This window comes from Pseudopipra pipra, chromosome 18 (genome assembly GCF_036250125.1).
Source record: "Pseudopipra pipra isolate bDixPip1 chromosome 18, bDixPip1.hap1, whole genome shotgun sequence".
Classification (NCBI taxonomy): domain Eukaryota; kingdom Metazoa; phylum Chordata; class Aves; order Passeriformes; family Pipridae; genus Pseudopipra; species Pseudopipra pipra.
The window spans coordinates 11,829,989-11,854,358 of NC_087566.1; the positions used below are offsets into that span (position 1 = coordinate 11,829,989).

At 41.2% G+C, this 24,370-nt stretch overlaps 1 long non-coding RNA gene across 2 annotated transcripts in view; it reads right to left on the bottom strand.

The window, feature by feature from the left end:
* Nucleotides 1-24,370, bottom strand: part of LOC135424216 (uncharacterized) — a 138,159-nt gene that overhangs the window by 92,170 nt on the left and 21,619 nt on the right. For both annotated transcript variants that reach the window (XR_010435117.1, XR_010435116.1), the window contains exon 3: nt 7,212-7,492. This is a non-coding gene — a long non-coding RNA (uncharacterized LOC135424216). The remainder of the gene's footprint in view (nt 1-7,211; nt 7,493-24,370) is intronic.

Genomic DNA, 24,370 nt, shown 5'->3' on the forward strand with positions numbered 1-24,370 from the left:
CCTCTGACATCAAAAGATTACCCCAGCTTCCTGTTCCAATCCTGACTTACATGGATGCTTATTAATATTGTACTAGTAACACCCCAAATTCAAGAGTTATTTGCATTTAAATATAGTATTATTAACATTGTATAAGGTTTCATTATTATATCAACATTATATCAGTAGTACCCTACTCTGAAAATAGAGCAAAGGAAGGAGCTCTCAAAGGTGAAGGCTGAAGGAATGAGTCAAAAGAAAAAAAATATTGGTAATTTTGGAGTATGTAACTTCTGGAGTCAGTATAATGAATGCACATTACTTGAAATCCAGGGATTTTGATCAGCTGATCATGTGGTTCTATATAATTATGAATCAGAATCCTTCTCATTCTGTTGAGAAAAATCATATTATTGAAAATGTCATCTAGTCTGCAGTGTGGTAGGGTCTCTTCCAGAAGGTAACTCACAGTCTCAAGTGAATTCTCCAAATTAATTTCTTTGCAGATTTGTCCTTTCACCAGAAGACAAATAGTTCTGTTGGTCTCCCAAGGAACTTCAGTGCAGTCCCACTGTCCCTGCCCCACTCAAACACACAGACAGCCCTGTGTTTAATCCCAGCAGCAATCCCACGGGATCCAGCACGAGCAGAAGTCTCTGGGGAGCTGGGATCTACATTTTACTCCAGTCAATCACATAAAGCCAAACCAAAAAGAGCATCTGACAAAAACACACCTCTTCATTAAAGGGGCTTCTAAGTGTTGTTCTTGTTTTAAATGACACTTCTATTTCTTGTCCTCTCTGCATTTACCAGATCATTTCATTTAATTCTTATACATAATAAGAGCCTGTGGCTCTGGCTCGAACTTTGACATTGACTTTATGAGTTCTTAAGCACTAAATTCTTCATAAATTGAGTTTCACATCTGGAATTTGAAAATAGATTAGTCAATGTTAGCTCATCTTTTGCTGTAAAAATAAATATACCTCAGCACTGAGTACAAACAAATTGAATTAGACAGCATTATTCAGGGAGAATAATGCTGCTTTAGCAGATCTTACAAAGGATTTAAAATATGGTATATTTAGGAAAAAAAATTCACTTTATATCTGTAATACATTACACTTACTGAAATTTGTATCTTTTTAGTCAGTGTTGAGTGCTGCTAATTACTTTTCTTTACAATGGAAAGAAGAAATTCTAATAAATTCACACCTTTATTATTTGAAAGACAATGTCAGCTAATATGTCAGTGTTCTCTGACTCTTCAAAGAAAGAGGGTCTCAGCAGGATCTTAAGACATTCTGTTGGTTGTTTAAGATAATTAATATTTTCCTGTTACTGTTGCACTATGGACCAGAGCAGTCTGAGTTAAAACATTCTGCTATGGGCTGCAGAGGTGGATGAACCACAAGAATTTCTTCATGTCAGTTTTCATTGCTCATTTGTGGTCGATAAATGTGGATAAAAGTCTATCCTCCTTTCAAATATAGTTTGAGATCTGGGTTTTTAAAATTTCACCATGTGTCACTATGAGCTGAAAAGAACCATCTGACTTGATAATCACCCTCGTAAAATGGATTTAAAAAATGATAAAAATACAGTCAATTCAGAGAGTGACATCCCAGGTAAACCATTAAAAACTTTCATCTTTTCATCTTCCCAAAGATCACCTTCTCAACTCCTGAATCCCCTCAATGACTTTCTTAATAACTCGATTCTCCAACCGGTTTCTGGTCTTTGTCAGTGTAAAAATCTGAATCTGCTTTGATTTGAGGTTCAATCCTTCACATACTGAGTGGAACCGAGGAGGCAGGATATCCATAAATGCCATTACAATGTATAATACAGAAGTAAAAAAGAACCAAAATTGCCTTAGCATTTCTCTGCAGCTCTCTATGCAGCTTTAGCAGCTAATTGAACCTACTGTGGTTCTTTTTTCATTTATAAAACTCTGAAATACGTGGTGTGCCTTGTTTCTGCCTTCACATAAATCTGTGGATGAGTTACAGTGGTGTACTACCTTTAAAATCCGTTTTTTTACGTAGTGTAAACGCAAAGTGCACAATTTTTTGCTCTTTTTGAGGAAGCTGGGCCACAGAGAGGAGACAAGATCCTCCCATCAGTGCCAACTTGGCCAGCACATGCCTTTAAACACTGAGGCTCCAGGTGCCACTGCCATGGCCAGTGGCTTCTGCAGGGGTTTGGTGCTGGATACAGCTCAGGCTTCAAAATGGGAGTGAGTCCCATGGGAAAGCAGTTGGAAAAAAAACCACATCAAACCACAGCAAAACTGGCAGGAGAAAAATTACAGATGCTGTCTACAGCTGCCAGTCTGCTACAAGCTGGACTCTGGTCAAGTTGGAGTTTGTCACTGAACAACTGGAAACAGGAAAACTGTATTTTTCAGATGAAAAAGATAAGACAAGATTAATGTTTTTCTGAAAATTGGGAAGAAAACAACATTATTTGTTCTGTTAGCTCAGTCTACCCTATTTGCATTTTCTCATGTTTTCATGCACTTGGTTTCCTCCAAGAAAATAAAAAGTCTGCTGCAGAAGTTAGGGCAAGAGGCTGAAACAAGATAATATTGGAAAGAAAAGCGTCTCACCATCTGTCCATTGTGGTTTTTTTTCCTACACATCATGCAGAAGCAGAGGTCAGTTTTGGAGCGTGGATATTTTGATCCTGAGAGGTTCAGAGTTTAATTCAAAGTTATCTTTGTCTATGGAAAAAATAGCAGATGCTCTGCTAAGTGATAGCAGTATCCTGGAGAACATATTCAGAGCAGGCACCACAAAGATAATTTAACTAAGATGTCATTCACGCTGTACTGAAGAGTGAATGAGAGCCAAAACAAACTAGTTCCAAAGACCACAATTTAGGTGGAGATAAATTCAACCAGAATGGGTTCTGTTGTCCAGGAAATACTGGATTTATTTTCTCCCTCAAGTATCATATGCACCATTTTTTTTTGCTACAAATCACACCCTCAGATAACTCTTCTCATGCTACTGCACGACACTGCCATGGACAAACCCATTCTGAGAAGGGTTAATCTGGCTTAATCAGTCACAAACCATTTTTGTAATAAAAATTTCCCATCTTAAAAGTTTGCACTTCATTCTCCTCTTTTTTTTCCCCCCACAAAGTCAATAGTTCTGATTTTCTAAAAGATGAAAGTGAAGTGTCCATTATGCCTGAGAAATGACAATATTTCTGCTCTGTGATGTTCTGTTACTGTGATAATTGTCTGCCCACTAGCAGTGAACCTTGTCATTTGGATTGTGAAGCTCTATAAACAGCCTTCCAAATGAAGAAAAACTCCTGTGTCCTAATCACACACTGCATCCTGGTGTGCACTATAAACCATGAATAATGCTCAGCAGTCACTCCCCAGTCCTTTCTCTCTCAGCCAAGCTCTAAATATGAGATCACACAAGATGAGGAAAGTTTACAGTTGCTAAAATAGCATAGACATAATTTCAGTCTTTCTTATGCCAATTTGCTAAAGAAGTTCAAGAGAAAAAGTTGGCCTTGATTTAAGAGATTCTTTAAATACCCCGGGACAAGTAAGAGAGCTCCCATCACTTTTGCAGCAGTGGTGAGAAATAATGCACTGGTACCAGTCCAGCTAAGCCTTTAAGCATATAACTATTTTTAAGTTCTCTGTAGACTTAAAGTAAGTCTCTGGTATGAGGCTGTAAAGCAAGATAAAAAAAAAAAAAAGAAAGAAAGATCATCTAGATGGGCAATTCATCTGTTGAGCAGAAGTGGGCCCATGTAATAAGTAGATCTGAGTGACAGAAAAGAGGACAATATAGAGACAGAGAAATGCTGTCATTACCATAGCAACAGCAGAACAGCAATTATGTGAAATGCCACAGATAGTTTGGGGAAAAAACTGCTTAATTCCACCTGAAATCTCGCATCTTATGGCATATTTTCTTTAGCTTTAGATATTACACACAGTATGTGAATTTTCCTTTTCTCCTACCAACTCAATCATAGAAAGGCTTGGGTTGGAAGGACCCCAAAGGCCATCTGCTGGAGGGAGGGACAACTCCCTCTAGTCCAGGTTGCTCAGAGCTCCATCCAACCTGGCCTTGGACACTTCCAGGGCCCGGGTATCCACTGGGCAACCTGTGCCAGTGCCTCACCTCCCTCACAGTAAAGAATTTCTCCCCAACATCTAATCTAAATCTCCCTTCTTTTAGTTTAAAACTCTTCCCCCTTGTCCTATCACTATCTGCCTGTGTAAAATCTTTTTTACAAGCCCTCTTTAATTAGTGGAAGGCTTCAATGAGTTCTCCCTGGAGCCTTCTCCTCTCCAGCCTGAATAGCCCAACTCCCTCAGCCTGTCTTCACAGCAGAGGTGCTCCAGCCCTTGGATCATGTTTGTGGCCTCCCCGGACTTGTCCTAAAATCTCCACATCTGTATCATGCTGGGGATCCCAAACCTGGATGCAGAGCTGCAGCTGAGGTCTCACAAGGGCAGAGAAGGGGAGAATCACCTGCCTCGACCTGCTGACCACGCAGAGTTTGAAAGAGCACCCAGATGCCAAAATATAATCACCCATTAGATCTCTCCTGGTCAACATTTTACATCATTATGATAGTTTTGACAGAACCAGGAGGTGGAAACCTGCAATCCTCACTATCAGGCTGCACTGTCCTCCTGTGCTTATAAACATCCCTCTAGGAAAATAATAGATGCCTAAGCATTGTCTTTCTGGATTGATTTTAGGAGGGTAAGTTATATGCCATCAATGACTTACAATTGTTAAGGAAGGCAGTTTTCTGTAGTAAAGTCAAGTGAATTTATGCTGGAATGGAATAGCTATGAAAGAGTTTAATAAAGTGGTTTTTGCAATAGCAAATGCCTCAACTTAGTTTCAACACTTATTTAACTGGAAAGAGCCTTTCATATCTAGGCAGATTCCAACACATCATCAAAATTGCTGATAAGTGTTAGTTTGAGCAAGATAAATGAGGTCTGTTATAATTCCATAAATCTGTATATCTTCTTGGACTAGTCCACTGGTAATGGCACTAGAGGAATGGTGTTTTCTGGGTGGAATTAAAATTGGAAGGGAAAAAACTGTCAACACCTCCAAACAGCACCTGTGTAGCACTGCAGAAAGAGAGAAAAAAAATAAAAGATATTTTCCTGTCCCTCTGTATTATATTTTGTCAACTATCCAGCAGGTTGACCTACATCTATTACTGCCTTTCCTGGTTAAAGAAAAAAGACTTCCAAGCCTTTGAATAACAACACATGAAGTCTGCATTCACTTCAAGTGGAAAATATTCCAAACCTTAACCTGTTTAAAACATTCAAACCATTATTATCCACTTCCATCACTCTTTCCATATTTTGTGCTATATTTCTTGCCAAAAGAGAACTTGTTATATAAGTTTTCATGCCTCATTTTGTATGTTCCTTCAAATACACTTCTATTAATTAGTTTTTCTCTGCTTTCCAAATTTAGCTGATGCCACTTATTTTTAAAATTCTTTTAGCCCCAAACTTATTGCATTCTGCTGGTTTTAAATTAGTGCCCATTTAACATTTCCAGACCATCCATTTGGCTGGCAATAACACGAATTTTTGAACAACAGAAAGGAAAGCAGCCCCTCCCCAGGGAGCAGTGAGGGACAGAGCAGGAAATGCTGCAGCATTGGTAATCCCCAGGCAGCAGGTTCTGCACAGTCAGGCTCTGCCTCCTCTGACAGCCTCTCAAATCAGCACCAGTCACACAAATTACCAGCTCTTTCCATTTGCAATACTTGTTTTCAGCCCTTTGGGGCAAACATCAAATGCCCCCCCCCTCAAATAAAAGGCACGTTAATTAGCAATAAGTCTGGGTGGACACAGCTGAGGAGAAAGGAAAGAGTCACCACATGTTTAAAAGCATTCAGAGCTCAGTTTGGCTTCTGTGATTCAAAAAATGGAAAACTTCACACTGAAATCATATAAACTTATGTATCTTATAGGTTTACAGAGAAAGAGGTAGCTTGGGGGTCAAGATAGGATTTTCTCCTCTGAGAAAATTTATGCCTTGGGCTGACACTGTCAACATGTTCTGTCTCCAAGAGCCATCCCACTTCTGTGAGGCAGGAGGTGAGGCAGGTGATTTCAAACAACATCAAATATTTTGTGTCTACCTCTTTGTACAGCAGTTTAAGGCTGTGCTGTGAACAGATAAATGATCTTATGACAAGCAGAGTCCTTGTGCAAACACGGGATTATGAAGTGTTGCCACGGCCAGCACGAAGGTCTTGCCCTGGAAAGTCATGTGTTTGTGACTTGCAATGACACCTAAGTCAACATTTCCTCTCTGCTTCCTCCATTTATTCTTTATTCTTCCAACTTAGATACTGTTATGCCTCATGAAAAAGAGCAACGTGCCTCAGGCAATATTTTTTCCCCAGTCTGCTTTAGGAAGAGTAGTTTTCTCCTCCTAATGGGGAAGTCACAAGTCACTGTCTGGACCTGAGTGATTAATTTTGCCTCCTCCTGAGAGACTGGACAGGCTGCTGTGGAATTCCAGTGGAAATGAGACTTGTGGTAGCCTCTATCCCCATTAATCCAGGTCTGAAGTACCATTCAAGACAATCTCAAGAGGTGAGATTTTCTTTAAGATTTGAATGCAAACCTACACTGCCACACTTAAGTTACCCTGCAAATGTTTTGCTGAGCTAAGGCATAAACAAAATTTGTCTTTTTTTTATTCCTTTGCTAATCACACTTAACCCTTCTCAAAATGATTGGTGATCATTCCCATAACACCATTAAAATGTACTGCCTTCGTTTACAACTCTGTAGATGTTTCTTGCTGGGTTTCACCACCTGTCCTTTGTTGCCATCTTCACTTGGTCATTTTATCTTTACAGTGCCTACTGATTGCAGGACTTACCACATGCCCTGGCACGGGTGAGAACTGAGAGAGATAGAAATACTGGGAAACACTTAAAAGCTTCATTTTTTTATGCCTTCAAATTTCTGCTAACTTCTGAAAAACAGATCACTTGTAACTGTTATACCCCTTGGTAACACACCTCCAGCTCTCCATGCCAGATGACAAGGGTGGAAGGAGGTTGTCAGATGATGGAAGGGTTAAACTGGGTTAAACCAGGTTGCTCTGTCATTGGGGCTGATGTTACCCGTGACAATCAAACACTTTGCAGAGTCATCATTCTGCAATCACAGCAAATTTTTCAGGACTTACCAGCACTCCTCAAAGTGCATGAGATCAGCATCTTTCCCAGTGTGAAATCAGAGTGGATCCTGTTGTTTCTCTGCACCAGTTACCACTGCAGCACCTCCTCCACCTCTTTTTCAAGGGCATGTGTTTCCTCTTGCTGGGATTTCACATTAGTGAACCCTTTGCTTTTGCTGAGTCCTCCCCTTCACATTTCCCCAGGGCTGTGTGTGAGGCTGAGCCATCCAAGGGGTTGTGTTCCCTCCTGGTGGGGAAGCTCATGCTCTGCTCTCAAGGTCTCTGTACTCCTGAAAGACAAAAAGTTTATTGCTGTTACTCCTCTGCCTTTTCAGGTCTTTGTTTTCTGGGATATTCCATACTTAGTGATTTGGTCTCACATTGATATAGCACAAGATCTAATAAAGGACTATCTGAACAAGACTGGCCTTTTTAATGTCATACATGTAGCATAAAGAATATTCATTAGATTAAAAAAATAAAACCCGACATAAACCAAACCAACCAAACAAAAAAACAACAAAGCACAAAAAAATATATTTATTTTAACAAATGAACCCTGAAGAAGTGATGCAGGCTGGTGATTTCAGTGATTATCAGAATGTGGAGTGAATGCCTTATATTGCCAGAGAAATATCACCACATAAATAACAGGATCTATATTTTAACAGATCCATACTCATAATATTTTATTGTGTCCTGATGCAGAAGAAATATTTTCTACTTGAGCTCCCTAGCTGCCCAGAACCTGCAGCACTTCATGAGCTGAAATGTAACATCTACCTGGAGTTGTGGATACAAATGTTATGCAAAGTGGAGATTTAAGGATAGAAACTATTTATTCTACTGAAGACAGCCAACAGATTTCTCACGGCCACAATCAAAAAATAGATCATTTTCTACAGTATCAAAGCAAACTTGAACAGAACAGTAAACCAGCTGTAATTTCAAACCATCCGTGGGCAGCAGGGAGAGCAAAAGAGTCAAGAAGAAAAAAAAGTCCACAAAAGTATAATAGTTATACATTTTAGTATAATTCAGAACTATAATGAGACTGCAAATTAAGATCTGCACAAACATATGGACATTTTGCCAGAGTAAAGAACCGTCTTTCCGTTTCGTTCATAGAAAGGAATATATATTTGGGTAGGAAATCATTAGGAACAATTAATTTCTATGAACATACATTGTAATTTGTCTAATTTGGCTTTATAGCATTACCCACTGCAAAACAGCACTCAAATTAAAATGTTCAATTGCAGCTGCAATAGTCATTTCTGGAAAGTACAACATTAAAATATTCACAAGGTCAGGGGAACCAGAGACACCTGAATGAGGCAGTGAAGCTTTAAAGCTGAGGAAATTACATATACACACATCACACCTCGAGATGCTCAGGGACTCTGTTTTTCTGAATAGCAGCTTGAGCTGCCATTACAAGTACTACTGAAGTCACAGCAAATTCAAAAGCAATTTTGATTTTCTTTTCTCAAGTGACACCATGCAGCTCTGGGATAAATTACTTTCAGATGCTTTAAATGTAATTTAAAATGTACCACTTACAATAAGGAAAACGTTATTGTTTATGAATGTTTTATAATTATATTATGGAAAAATACATCTTTGCTCAGATGATGGGGGAGAAAAAAAGAAAGATTGAAAAAAAGCTTTGGAATGTTACTATTTGTCAGGTTACTCCCACCAGGTCAGGGGGTTGCAATCACCATTCTTATTTCTACCCAGTGGTACAGTTAGGAAAATGACAACAACTGAAAATATCTTTAACAACTCCAAAAATCACCATAATAGTTTTATTACAATATTAATAATTAAAACTTACTTCCAAAACCGATCAACCATAATTTTCATATCTACAAAACCCTGCAGGAGCTGGGAACACAGAAAGAACCAATATGTAAAGAAATTAGTCTTGTAAATTTTGTAGCACTTTATCCACCCCAGTGGAGGTACTAATGGCACTGAGAAGTAATTTATGATGATTTAAATTTATTTCCAGACGAGATGATGGAATGACAGAGGAGGGAAGGAAGGAAGGAAGGAAAAGATTGTGACCTTTGCTGCCAGCCTGGCTGGGCTCTGAGAGCAGACCAAGAAGATGGTTTAGTTGTGTGTGTGCTAAACAGGTGGCCCTGGACTGGAGGAGTCTGGGATCCATCCTGCCAGCATTCCAGTGGGTCCCCAGGGCCACAGTGCTGCTCTGGAGGCTCAAGCAGGAGCCTGAGGGCTGTTACTGTGTGAGGGCTCTGCCCAAAATCCCTTTTAGGGCAGGACTTGTAGGGTTTAACCCCAAATGTGCACACACTGAGCCAAGCTTGGTGTGACTGAGGCCACGGAGCCACTTCTGTCACCTGAGAGAAAAAGCCTCAAATGGCAGCAGGAGAGGATGGAGCATCACAGCTTCTCCCCACAGTGGGTGCCACAGGTCTCATTGAGATATCCAGCCATGCAGAGGAGCCGAGAAAATGGTGTGGGGGGGATAATGAAGCATTTGGTCAAATTGCTTCCCAGAACAACAGCCTTGTTTATCCTGACTCGCAGCACTGGTAGCAGTGCCAAGGAGGATAATGACCCAACACAGTGCCATTTATCCTCAGCTCCTTACAGGACAATGCAGGAAACCCATTTGATTAAAGAGGCAGCTCTGTACTTTATTGCTCTTGATTTCTTTCTTATTCATGAATCTCTGGGTAAATTCAATCTATTCTCCAATATCATCAGAACAACCCCAGGAACATTGGAGAGCTGAAGCAGTGGTGTGATGGAGCAGAGAAAAAGCTTCAGCAGCCACAGCACTGTGCTGATAGAGACAGTATAAACATCCCCTTCCCAGCCTGAAGGGAGGTGAGGCACTGATGTTTCTGTTTATGAAATTAAGAGGTCCAGAAAGTGCAGCCTGCTGAGGCATCACACTATTAGCAGGAGCCCTGCTGGCAGCCCACTTAGGAAAAAAACACCAAAGCTGTGACGGCAGATTAGGTTGAGGAGTTGGGGGGGTTTGCTTTGTTTTTGTGAAGAGATACACAGAGAAGCCAGCAATCTGTTTCAAAGATTGCTTCCTCCACAGCTAAAAATAACACACAGCCCTCTACATGTCTGGCCAGTCAACAGCTCAGGCCAAGCCCCCAGCAGACGTGACACAGGTCCCAGCCCATGGGGGAAGTGTGGGACCTGGCTGGGGACAGCTTGGTGGCAATGGGCAGACAATGTGGATAAGCAGCCACTTAATATTTAGTTCTCCAGCAGATTAGGCTAAAATTGTCATGTTCACATATGCACTTCATGGCACCTGCTGAGGTCTTTCTCACTGAAAACAATCGATCTGTTTATATAATGGTTTTCTTACAGTTATTACCAGAATTTGGGGTAACTTTCATGGCGAGGTAGCAAAATATAAAATGCATGCACAGAACTGGTCGCCAGATGTCACTGTCTCGTCATCCCAACATGGCCAAAAGTACACAAATCAATCAGCAGAAAAGAAAATCATATACAGACAAGAGGTAAGAGAAAATCTGGAATATGAAGAGATAGATTCCTTATTAGTCATCAGACCTGGAAAAATAAGATGTCATGGTTTACTTTGTAATAGGTTTGTCACCTCTGTTATAATCACTGATTTATTACACTAATTCCTTGAGGTTTTCCCTGGCATTGGTAGGTGTCATTGATTACCCTACAGTTGTAGAAACTTAGGATGAGCAGTGATCCTGTGAGAGCAAGCTTCCAGTGAAACCAGACAGGTCTTTATGGTCAGGATAACAGGAACCAGTTGGACTGTCTGTCCGAGCAGCTTCCTCCATTGCACATCTTTTAGGAAAATTTCAGTTTTGTGAATATGTATATCTGGTATAGATTTACATATTCACATATAGATATAAGATAATAGCGCTATCTTTCATAGTAAAGTTAATATTTTATGGACTTGGAACGTTCTCATGCATAAAAGCACTCTCTTCTTCTGTGAAGATGGTACGTGGCTACAATACAACGAACCGCTGAAAACCCCCATGTACAAACTGCCTCTTCCTGTGCCCAGGAGCTGCTCTAATTACAAATATTCAAACCACAAGAGGAATATCACGCACAGAGAATGAATAATGTAATGCCTCTGCATATGTGCTGTCAAAAGGGTGAGACAAAAGCCTCCGAAACCCATCACGATGCAGGAGAGCAGAGGGAGTGCGAGGCAGGAGCAGCTCAGCTCCAGAGGAGCAGCACAACTCCAGACAGGCTAACGAGTTTTGTGCATTCCCCCGGCACTGCCAGGCGTGTGACAGCATGATCAGTCATTCCCTGGGAGTGCCCTCCTCTCTCTCCCTGCTTTGCTCAGGGAAGTTGTTGCTCCGAGGGAAACTGTGAGTGCCTGAAGTGAAGCAGAGACTCGGTAGCTCGTGCTTGGGAACTCCCGGCTTGGCTTGGTACAAGGTCAGGGGAGCCCAAAGCTGCCAGAGGTGGTGCTGGGCACTGCTGCCTTCCTCCGTTTGCAGCTGCTTTAAAAACTGCTTTAGTTGACTCTTACTGGAGTGATAGATACCTGTATGCTGGAGAGCAGCCAGGCAGGAAGGGACCTGGGAGCTTGGATGGACAGGAAGCTGAACAGGAGCCAGAGTGTGCCCAGGGGGCCAAGAAGGCCAATGGATCCTGGCCTGGCTCAGGAACAGTGTGGCCAACAGGTCCAAGGAAGTGATTCTTCCCCTGGACTCAGTGCTGGTGAGGCCACCCCTGGAGTGCTGTGTCCAGTTCTGGGCCCCTCAGCTCAGGAAGGACATGGAGGTGCTGGAGCAGGTCCAGAGAAGAGCAACGAGGCTGGGGAAGGGACTGGAGCACAAGTGCTGTGAAGAGAGGCTGAGGGAGCTGGGGCTGTTCAGCCTGGAGAAGAGGAGGCTCAGGGGAGACCTCCTCACTCTCTGCAACTACTTGAAAGGAGAGGGGAGCCAGGGGGGGGTTGGTCTCTTTTCCCAGGCAACCATCAGTAAGACAAGAGGGCTGGGTCTTCAGCTGTGCCAGGGGAGGTTTAGGTTGGATATTAGGAAGAAATTCTTTCCAGAGAGGGTAATCAGACATTGGAATGGCCTGCCCAGGGAAGTGGTGGATTCTCTGTCCCTGGAGGTTTTTAAGAAGAGACTGGATGTGGCATCAGTGCCATGGTCTAGTAACCACGGCAGAGTTGGATCAAGGGTTGGACTTGATGATCTCGGAGGTCCCTTCCAACCCAGCTGATTCTATGTGTGTGTAATTAACTCAGAGACAGATAGATGGGCTGGGACATTCAGTATGAGCTTGGCTACCTTGGCCTTTCCTTTTAATTTTTTCTCCCCTTCATCTTTTTTATGCCTTCTCACTAAGAAAAAAAACCTTGGTGCTGGATCAAAATTAATTTGATACATTTCTATACAGGGCTGATATTGCTTATACTGGACTTGTGTGATAATACCATTACAAATTTTGGACTTGATCAGAGTACATCAGGACAAAAAAAAAAAAAAAAAGAAGAAAAAAAGTCTTCTGCTCATTCTTCTGAGTTCTGTCTGAATAAGAATTACTGCATCAAGGATACTTCGGAGTTAGATATTATAATTTTTAGCACAGCTCAGAACCATTAATATCAGTCCTGTAAGTTTTCCTAGTGATGCCTGTGTGCAATGTTTGCTTATAAAATCAACATTTCCAGCTAAATCTTCTTAATAGGACAGGCAATAGTCAAGTGCTTTTGCATGTTACTACAATTCAGAGAAACTATGATTGACTCAGCATAGAAGATTTTAAAAAGGCTGGAACAAAGTATTCTGGCTTGTAACTGTTACAGAAATGCATGCAATTATTGGTTTTTTTCATGACAATTTTACTTCCATTAAAGCTCTGGAAAAGCCATCAATATTTGCCAAATGAAAAAGGCTAAAATGCTAGAGAAAAATGTATTGAACAATGGTATAAATTGTGAGGGAAGAAAAACCACCAAGCTTTTCTGATTAAAATTTTACATTCAGATCTCAATTTCAATCAAGTTACAACCCCAGCATGACAGGCATTGTTCAGTAATATACCAAGTGACAGCTCCTGTCCCAAAGATATTCAGCTTATTAATATCATCTGATTCAGAAGATGCATTAGTTATATTAAGCACGAAATTTGCCCCTGATGCAGCCAAGACCTCAGCATTGATCTCAAAGGATTGGAATTCTGTGCTAGTCTTTAGTTACACATACTCTGATGAACGCAAACTATTTGTGGTACAGCATTCAAAGTAATTCCAGATCACCTATCTTATTTTCCAACAAAAAGAAAACAGAGTAAAGTTTATTTTAGCAAAACTTATTTGAGCTGAAAACCTTATTCCCTAGTGGGACCACCCAGAAAAGACCCAGTATCCACAGGGTCCTTAAAGTGGTCTTGCATAGTCCAGTGAATTCTGACTGAAAGAAATTGGACTGAATTAGATGGTACAGAATCTTAACTAAAGAATTAAAATGGTTTAAAAAGGGTGTAGATGAGCAGTGCGTGTGATGACAGAAATGCCCCCTTACCCTGTCACAGCTTCAAAAGGTCAATTCTCTTGTCTCAAGCACCACAGCCATGAGTCCTCTCCATCAGGGTGCTGAGGTTCACCTGAAAAAAATCTGGCCTCTCTTGTGAAGGAGCAGCTGCTCCCACACCTCAGTACTCTGGGGATGGGAACCTGGCTCTGCACTGCCAGGCTGAAAGTACAAATGCCTCCTCTGTATCCATCTATTCTTGGATCACCATTATCCTCCTCTCTCCCTCCATTTTTATTTCTGTATAGCAATGATGCTCCTACTCAGATTTTGTTCTACAAGAATGAGACAGCCCCTACTTTCCTCCTGTGTGATCAATTTTCCATTCTCCTAATTATATTAGTAATCTTCTTTTGCTCCTTTTCTGACTTTAGCTCATCTTTCTTGAACATGAGTAGAATTGCAATGATATGTCAGAGGAGACCATATCAACACTCTGTTCAGTGCCTTAAAATTTCCCCTCTTTATCAGGAATTTGTCTCTTTTATATGTTAAGTTTTAATGTACTTATTCTGCATGATCTGCCTGTGTTCCAGAGCACCAAGCTCCTTTTAAAACAGAAAGGTGGAAATAAGCACTTGCAGGAGGATCCACATGTGAAAGCTGGATCCAATGTGCACTGTGTTTTCACTTGAAAAACCTCCCCCATTGATGAAAAATAAAACATACAGGGAAGGGGAGGGGAAGCACGTGAATTCTGGTGTCATTCAAAAGTACTTCTGAAGAACATGAGCTAAAATATCATAATATTTTCTTTAAAACCATTACACATTCTAAGAATTCAGTCAACACACTCATTGCAATTACATAATTAAAACTCAGAATGAAATAGTATAATTGCCATTTTATGGCCATTGTTACATAATGAGTGGTTTTATGGCAATCTCAGCTAACTCTGGATTTGAGTAATTTTATGAAGCTATTGATTCCCACAGTACCACTCATGATTTGATCCGGAATAGTTCAAAAAAAGAAGAATTCTGTCGAAGTCAAACATGCTGTTTGTGGTTTCTTCTTTAAAGATTTGAAAGGGGTTTCCTTTTGAAAGGGTTCAACACAAACCTAAAAACTCAGAAAGAGCAAAATGGATTTTTTTTTTTTTAGAGGCATAAACAGTCAGCTTCAAGCTGATTAATAGGAATGTTCAGCTCAAAGTGATTCTTAATGAAGATGGTAAGCCCCAGAAAATAACCATTTATGGGCAATACATAACTTAAAACTGCAGCTCAGTCATGGAGTCTCTGCCTCCCACACACCACATTCTGTGCTGTGCAGCTCAAGAGCTGAAGCATGAAAGACACAGCCTAAGGAAGAGAAGGAGAACAAAAAAAAAAAAGAAAAAAAAAATCTTTGTGAGTGTTTATTACACCTCTCAAATATTGACTCAGCCTGAGAACCTTTCTGTCCTAGAGTTGCTTCACCCAGCTCCCTGGGAGTTGCTCTGCAACTCGAATCTTTCCTTCTCCCAGTTTCCTCTCATCCCTCTGCTACACCCACCAAGCACTGAGAAGGTGCTGGAGTGGTGTACCTCATTTTGGGGGAGTTCCTGTAGGGCCTGTTCCTCCCTGCAATCCCAGCTCTGTTTGGTATAAATGTAATATAAAGGTCTCTGAGATGAATGGCAGCCACCAAGCAATGCACCCAACCCCTCACCACTGTATTTCTGGGCATCACAACAGAAACCAAACAGGCAACCAATCCCAACTGGATAAATATCCACATCTCACACAGCCATCAGCCTGTAGTTGTTTGTGTGGATGAGCCAAAGCTAACAAAATAAATTATTGTGAGCCCACACAGCACCAAGCACAAGACTTCGCTGCAGGCTACAAGTCTGAGAATTTTGGGTGAATTTTGGACAGGGTGGCTTGCAGAGTTTTTATCAGTCCCCAGACTAGGTGGGGTAAAGGTGGCAAAGATATGTCTACATAAGTATAATTCTATTCTTTAGCTAACATTCAAATGTATCTCTGTATCATGTCTTTAACTATCACTTACAAAAAATATCATAAGCCAAGGTTGCACGAAAATCTCATCTGTTCTCATTTCACATACTGCAGAATATTTTGATGTCAATATTTGCATTTTTCTTACCAAGGAGAACAAAATTGCAGACATGTCAACGAAGAAAAAGGTGTATTACAGAACATGTTACTAATGGGAGCTGAAAGCTGAACTCAGAGAATATTTATAAAGTGAGAATATTCTCATGCTGAGAGTGGCATGAATGATTCAAAACATTTCTCAAATATGTTGGTAACATAATAATAACAATTATAGAAAGCAGTTTTCTGCATATACTCTAGAGAGATAACGCTAAGAAGAAGTATCACACTCTGACAATAACAGCACCAGGTTAATTAAAGCAAATTCTAGTTTATAGTGTGCAGATATTGGGAAACAGGGGAATTACCTCTTCAAAAGCACCTGCATGTCCAGAAGGTTGCAGGCATTCTGTTCTTCAAATAGTCTACAAAACCTTCCTCTAAATGCATTTTCTGTGCTAGTAAAGGAAAGTTTGCCCTGCAGCAGTGGGTGGTAGGTGCTTATTTATGACTGCAGGCTAAAGGGGCTGTAATCTTCAGAGCACCTTCACAGCTACAACAAGCTGATCAAGGTTAATGAGACAATTAATTTTGCACCTGGTACCACGAGTAGTAGACAAGATTCTGCACTTTTTGTCTTAGGGAAGTGTATTATGACCCAAGACCAAGAAGAGAGTAATTTGGGTTAGGAAATCATCGTCATCCCTGCATCTCTCAAGCCTTAAATGACATCAAAGACAATGAATTTTCTCATCAGTGCTACAAGACAGAAATATTTTTTTTTTCCAAATCATTATCAAGACTTAGGGCACATGTGCAATGTCTGAAGTGCTTACTGATGTTCACCAATGGTTGGTGGTGGACACCATGGGTGTGCAGTAAACATTTTCACTGTGCAACCCACTCAGCCTGCATTTGCTGATATAACTACAGTTAAAAAATATCAATATCAAAAGATTCCATTCTACAAGACCAACTGAATCAATACAACAGTTTTAATTTGATTCTTACTGAATAACCATTCTATTCCATGGGTAGGGGAAGCCTTAAGTTCTTGCTTCCTTCACTCTTTTATTGCCTAACATGACCATATTTGATGGATATCCACTCATGAGTGAACTTCTGACCCCTGGCAAAGAATAAGATCAATTTGTACATGCCTCTTGTATTCAAAAGCAAAATTTATTTGCAGCTCTGATTTCTAAACACACCCAGAGAAGATGTCCTAGCAGTCCTTTTATCTAAAGCACAATTCCAACCTGTTGAATGACATCATAAAAATGACTTCAGGGGGTTTCGTGTTCAGCTCTAAATGGAATTCAGTCAAATCTGCCTGACCTCATTGTCAGTAACACACATTAAATCTGGGCTCTTATATTTAAGTGTGGCTTTCACTGTCTCATCCATTATAGGCAGCTACAAGTTCAGAAGGGTATTAAAAGAGTAAGCTTTTAGATTTATATTTAAAAGAGAGCTCTGATGATGTAAAGATGTAACCTTTCTATTCCATCCTGTATTTGGTCAAACTGTACATCAGCCACCAGCACAGGTTAGTTCCCCCCATGTTAATGCCCCTTATCTACCCAGAGATCTGACAAACAGAAACATTCCTCCACCAACAAACAATTACTTCATTAAGGAGCAATTTAACAAGTCTGATGTGGAGGCTCTCAGATTTCTTTGCCTTGGACTTGCCTACATTTATAGTCTATTCTGGCTTTTTACAGTTCAATTTATACCACACAGCATACAACACAGGAGTTCTATATTCCCTTCCAAAAAAAGCCAGGGGGAAGAGAAGAAGAAAAGGGAACCCCAAAACTCAAAGCCAACATTCTCCTTGGAAAGTCCCCAGATTATTTGGTTTTCTGATTGATTACATGTCAATTGGTTATTAACATGCCAGGCTGAGTTCAGGAGCAGAAGATAGCGCAGAGATGAGGCAAAAACTAAAGTATCCTATTTCACATTTGTAACTCCTGACAAAGTTTAGAGGCTCCTCTCAACTCTGACATTTATGAAAAAAGATTTAGAATAAAATCCCCACAGACACTGCATTTTTATCCCAACAGGATGTAGTTCAAGCTGAGTCCTTACTACACAGGGAGCAGCTGTAAGGATCTATACTCAGCATATTTTCTTGTTCCTTTCCTGGACTGTGAACAGTGTCTTAATTTATGCTAAAACAATCTGCCTGCAACCATTAATTCATCTCACTTTTCAGGTCCATGAACATTCACTCCTCCTCTGGATTTGTTATTCTGGTTTTTGTTTTCTTTCCTGCCTGCACATGAGGTAGAAACAAAGACTATTGCACAGCAAACAGCAAGAGATTCCTTCAGGAAAGTTATCATTCAGTGTCTTTGTGTGATTCTCTTCAAATGTGAACACACTGGTGTGTTTTTCCACAACTCTTCCTACCTTTTCTAGCATTTAATAGCTTACTTTTGAAGCAGAGGCATTCTGTATAGTGGGAGCCAAAAAGTACATTAGTGAATTCATCTAAGAGAAGTGTGCTGTTAAATAATATGTAGACTAATTAATGCAAATGCAATGGTGAGAACATGCTGACATTGTTGAAGTTAATGATCCAGCTGCATTATCAGTTCCAACACTGTAATATTGAGAAAACCAAAAAAACTTGGCTTTCTGCATTCTGGCACAGCATTTTCACTGGGCAACTTGCAGAGACAGTTGAACAGTCTTTCTATGCTTCAGTAAAGACCACTGTGTGATTTTATCATGAAATTTGGGACAGCAGTTTACCTTTAGCTACAGCCTTGAGCAAAATGTGGCACAAAGTTTGTGTTATGCCAGGAACAGTTTTCCAAGCCCTGGGATTCAATGAGGCAGCTCCCAGTTTTCCTATTGTCCACTTCTGTCTTTGCTGGCAGGACTGACCTGTGCTGCTGATTTTAACATTCTGTCTGATGAGTGAGGGGTCTCACTGAGGTGGTGAAGTCAGCACCTGACCCACTTCCATGCCTCCATTCCCCTCCATGTATGCAACATCTATTGGCTAGAAAAGAGATTTTAAGAAACTTAGAATATTTCTTAAATTTCTTCTATTTAGGAGGTTGGAAGAGATACTGAGGGAAACAATATTTAACCCACAACATTATGAAGAAAGACAGCCCTTTTTGCAAGACTGTCCTGGAATATCCAAAAACCAGCTGTCTACTTTTTACCTAAGAGTATTCTATACTTTGGAAACATCACCAATAGTTCTGATAAAGATGGGCAGCACAGAAGGCACATTCCTTATATTAGTTCTTTTCTGATAACAGCAGAGGGGAAAAAACCCCACACATTCTGCCTGTTAGGTAAAAAAAGGAGATGCACTTCAAAGTTCACCAAGGATCTGTTCTGTGGAACAAATGCTTGCCATTTGTGTATAATTACTTTTTGACTGAAACTGCTCTTCAGACAAGGCATAAGATCTGAAGGGTTGGGCACTTCAGGCCCTCTCGTCCGTGTGTACAGCTTTTGAAAAGTCAGGAATTCACATCAGCAACACACAACGCTCTCAAAGCAAAGGAACAAAAGAAAATGTTGCTCTGAACGGCCTAGAGCCAGTGATCAGCTCTGGGTTCATTTCAGCAGGAGTGGTTTTGCTGCTAATTTTCATGGTTCAAAACTGCGGGCAGCGCTTTATAAGCAGAACAAAATCGCTCTGAAAACAACGCCACGTCCTGCCCTCAGTTCATGTTTCCCAGTCAGAAATCACTCCCATCTTGTTTCAGCAGGGCTAGGATTTGTCTATAACCCCGACTCACAGATGCATTTAGCCACCAAAGGACTTTTTCACAGTGAAAATGAAGCTCATCTGTTCCAGCCCCTGCCTCGAGCAGCGCTGCCGTATATTCCTTCTCTGCCTAAGTGTGATTCATTTTACAGTTTTAAAATTTCCTTCCAGCTACAAGTCCCACGAAGGCACTGCTACTTTAGAAAGAATAAAAATGGCAAGCCCAGATGGCCATCTCTTGCCTACAGACACTCAGTCCCAGGTTTCTTTGGAATCACAAAAACACAGACTGTGCTGGCTTGGTGAGAGATGTGTGGTGAGGCCCCAGGCAGACAGACAGACCTTTTCCTCTTCATGGCTTTTCCTATGACCAGGCAATTACTGTGAGGGTTATACTCTAGAGAGAGATTTTCTAGAGATCTCAGATACACTCTAAATTCCAAAACAACTGTACAGATTCTAAAAAAGTGCCCAGTGATGGAAAAGTAGCAAATACGAGATAAAGCATTACAATAAAATCACACTTTAGGAGAAAATGGAATAGTCAAACTGGTTTTCTTTTCTCTTTTTCCCTTCCTGTAACTTGCATTTTTACTGACAACATGTGGCTGTTAAACAGACACGTGTCTATTTGTGAGTGACCTTCATGGACAGCCCTGTTTTTTGTTTTTAAAAGCTCTGCCAGAAATGAAGGCATCAAGAGTGCACCTCATTCCATTCAATCCAGCCTTTCAACAGAGGGTAATTTTTTCAGAAAGATAGCAGCTTTGAAGTTTCTGGCAAAAAAACCTCCCACCAATATTTGGAAATGATGTTGTGTCATGTCCATTTCTCATGGGCTGGCTGCAATTTCCCATAGGGTATCATACCTAGAAATTCAGAGAAATTCAAGAAAAGAAAAATAATTTTACATGACCTGGAATATAAAGCCCAGCTGCTGGAGGGGTTTGGGAATATGCAGCACTTAGAATGTTGCATCCGCGGATGGGATTTATATTTATACATCTTTTCAGCTGAAAGGTTAAAAAGAAAAAAAAGGAAAAACTTTTTGTGCACTAGAAAACTCAGCTACACATCTGCATTATGTATATGAACAGATGATAAATGGTAAATATATTCACACTGGGGAATTACTCTACATAACAAAGCAAACACATGCCCTAGTCTTCATTTCATGTAAGTCTCACAAAAATAGAGGAAAAAACCACTGAATTTCTTCTACTGAAGCCATTGGTGGGTTTTGCAGTTGATCTGCAGTGTTAGGTCCACGTTTATCACTTTTTTCCTCTGCAGAAGAGGTTGAATGAGAGATTAAATGGCAACGTGTGCACACAAGAACACCAGGGGAAGAGAAGGAGGTGGTTTAGACATTAGTTACAGACTGGCTCAAAAGCTCACTGTAACCAAGAGAAAAACATCCCTTAGTCTTGAAGAGCTTTCAACAGAGCCCCCGAAAGCACAGAAAATCCCCACAGGGAAAAACTCAAAGGCAGAGAACTGTGAGAGGGGATGGAACTCCTCTGACATATCAGGATGACCAGATAATTGCAGCTCTCCATAGTGGGCATCCCAGTGCCTTGAAGTGCCTTTCCTAAAGTGCATCTGCCCTCTTCCCTTTGCTTGCACAGCGTGGAATTAAAGGGGACCCAGCTCTGTGTAACCAGAAACTGTCCTTCAAATGAGAAGCAGAAGGAAAAGGCTGGCAGGGTATGCAGGGAACAAACTTTAGTGATCTCCTTTTCAGGAACAGGGCACTCAACAGTGTGCAGGAATCCCTTGTTCTCCCTGAGGAAGAGGGAAGGTCTATGGGGGTTATGGGCTTGAAGGGTCTTGGGGACTGCATTTACTCTCTTGTCTGGATATGCTGTTGAAGGTAAGCATGTAAGGAATTCCTCCCATCAGCATGGTAGGTAACGTCCTCAGCCTACCCAAACCATAAGGTAAAATGTATTGGCTTAAATTTCAATTTTTCTGCTACGAAGAAGTGAAAGGACTCATCCAAAGTCATACAAAGTAGGAGGAGTTTAATGCTGCTCTGAGGACAATGTCTACAGAATTTCAACACTGTAAGCTTCAGGTAAGAGTCCTCTGTCCAAGTTCTCAGTTCACAGTTACCTACAGAAACCTGAACAATTGTGGATCTTACTGAAATGACCTCCCAGCTCTTAACTGCCAAACCATCCTCCCTTTCTGAAGGTCACTGAAAAGTCTTTCCAGTGAGATGAGCACAGGATTCAAAAGACCCGAAGGTCTTTTTATTTCAATTTGAAGTCTACAATGAAAGTTATAAAATGATAGTTCTATTTTATTCCAGAAACAAAGGTTTATCAAATTATTTGATACTCCCAGTCGAGTGCATGTGCAAAGAATCTTTGGTTAACTACACAGCAGCTGATTGGAGGAGACCAACATATCATACCATTTCTCCAAGGATTTTTTAAGCTGACCCTTTATTGCCTCTTTTTATCTCTTAAAAGCTAATGTCACTCCAGCCCTGGCAGAGTGTCACCACGTAATGCTTCTAGCACTCAGTAGCCTTTGGAAGAGCATTCCCATGGTAACACTTCAGATCCTGATGGCTACATCGTTTCAGCACAATAAGCTTAATATCAGATGCTTGAGCCATCTGTCCAGCTCCTCAATTAACACAGTTAGCTACTGAAACTTGAGCAATTACGGATATTATTGAAATCACATTGCAATCAAGGAACAAATCCACAACACAAAAACAGGACAGAGGAAACCCTGAAGCCACACTGCAACGGAGCTAGTATGAGTGAAAAGAAAAGGAGGGGTACTTCATCCAGAATGAAATGCAATTAGAACTTAATCTGGCCCATAATATCTGTCTCAAGTCCTCATTTTGGCTGTGGAGCAGTTGGACTCCTGTTCTCATTAGGGTAAATGACCGTGTGGTGCAAGGAAACAGAAAACCAAGCTCAGCACTTGTCTCCTCTATAAATAAACTTGAGAAACCCCTTGGGACTGAGATGAAAGCAGAGCAGCCTAAGGCTGGGCCATGAGAAGGAAGATGCCCTTTTCTGCTAGGTTTGGACTTGAGGTAAATACTGTGCAGTCATCTGGATGTATTAAAAACCTGGCAGATGAAAGTACACCGAGCACAACCAAATCCCATAATCCGTGGCTATGGGGCACAAATCATGGGGTTAAAGCAGGTAAACAAGGGCCCTGAAGGGACAGCAAACAATACAGGCTCTGTCAGAAAGACCAAAAGCTGCACCACGTGGTGTGTGAGGGGCAGCAGCTCCAGGGAAGCTCGAAGAGAAAACGCAGGAGAGAACCTTGTGGGAAAGGGCAGTGCTGAGGGCAGCAGCTGGCACACGTGGCTCCGATGGGGTCTGCAGGGCCAGGCACTGCCAGCAGCGCTCCTGCTGTTCCCTGAGGACCAGGGGAAGGGGCTCACCTCACCTGCCTGTAAATGGCTAAATTCAGAAGGCTTCAGCTGGTTATCTACCACACCTTAGTAGTCCTTAGAGACACATAAGCACTTCTAAAGCATGACTTATATGGCACTTTGAACATTTACTGTAGAATAAGACAAATCATTCCCTATTTCTCTCCACGGGCTATAAAAGCACTCTGTATGCCCAGCTCAGCTAGAGATGTCTGTACTGTGGATATCTAAATTAAAGCAGCAGAGTCCTACCTTGGAGTGCTCTAATAGTTGTAGTAAGAAAAAGAACTGTTTTCTTGGTTTATAGGGATCGCAGTATTGAAGAAACAAATGATGTTTCTTACTGCATCTTCCAAGATCTGCCCTGCTAAGTCCTTGCTAAAGCACTTACAAAAAGATGCTGTCAGAAACAGCAGCCTGTTACCACACCTGAGCCCAAAACTGCCTTCTATCTGTTTGCAGAGAGAGAAATTCTCCTCCCAGTCACAAAAAAGCTGTATGAAACTGTATGAAAACTGTATCAAACAGTAAGTTTATGTCAAAAGACATTATGGTCAAACATGTCAGCAAAAGAAAGACAAGGTACAAATGAATGCACTGGTAGCAGTTTGTTCCCTCACAGCAAGCACTGCTGCACAGCTTTTCATCTCTCAGTTCATGCTGGTTTTGATATTTAAGTGTTACTGTCAGGCCTGAGTACTTCAGGTACTTCTATTTCTTGGATTGAATCCATTAAGGGAAGCAGCAAAGCCCAGGAAGTCTTCCCATACAGCTGTTTGTTTTGCTGTCTCACATTCCCAGAGTCTCCTCCTACAAGTTAAGAAGAGATCACTTTGCATGAGAGCTGAGTGGTGTCCCTTCCATCATCCTGGGCTTTTCACTCAGGTCACCTCTCAGTCTTCAGCACAAACAGCCTCTCCTGTTCCCATCAGTCCCTCTGTCTCATAGCTTCTGCATTCCCTCCACCCGAGACACAAGCACGTTAATCACAAATACCACTTGTGCTTAAAGGTATTGGCCATGAGCTCTCCTTTCCACAGAAGCTCAGAGCCTTGCCAGCCCTTGGCAGCTCCCTGCAGTCAGACATCAGTGCCTCGACTGCAGGCAACTCATTTCCCTGCTTGCTTTTCCCCACCAGCCCCAATTCCCACCCAGGAGGCAGAGAGATGGTGAGAAAAGGGCTGACTCCAACCCAGACTCTGTAGTTTGCCTGGTTCTATTTGACTACACAAATCTATTACACCTAGATGTTTATCTGTTTATAGCTGCTATTCTATTATCTTAAGAAGAGCATATCATGGAGTAAATCCTGCTTTTCCTTAGAGAGATACAGGGGATTTTGATAACACAGCAAAGCTCCCTTATGTTCCTCACAGGGTTGTGATGCTCTTTACTCGTGTGTTTTTGCT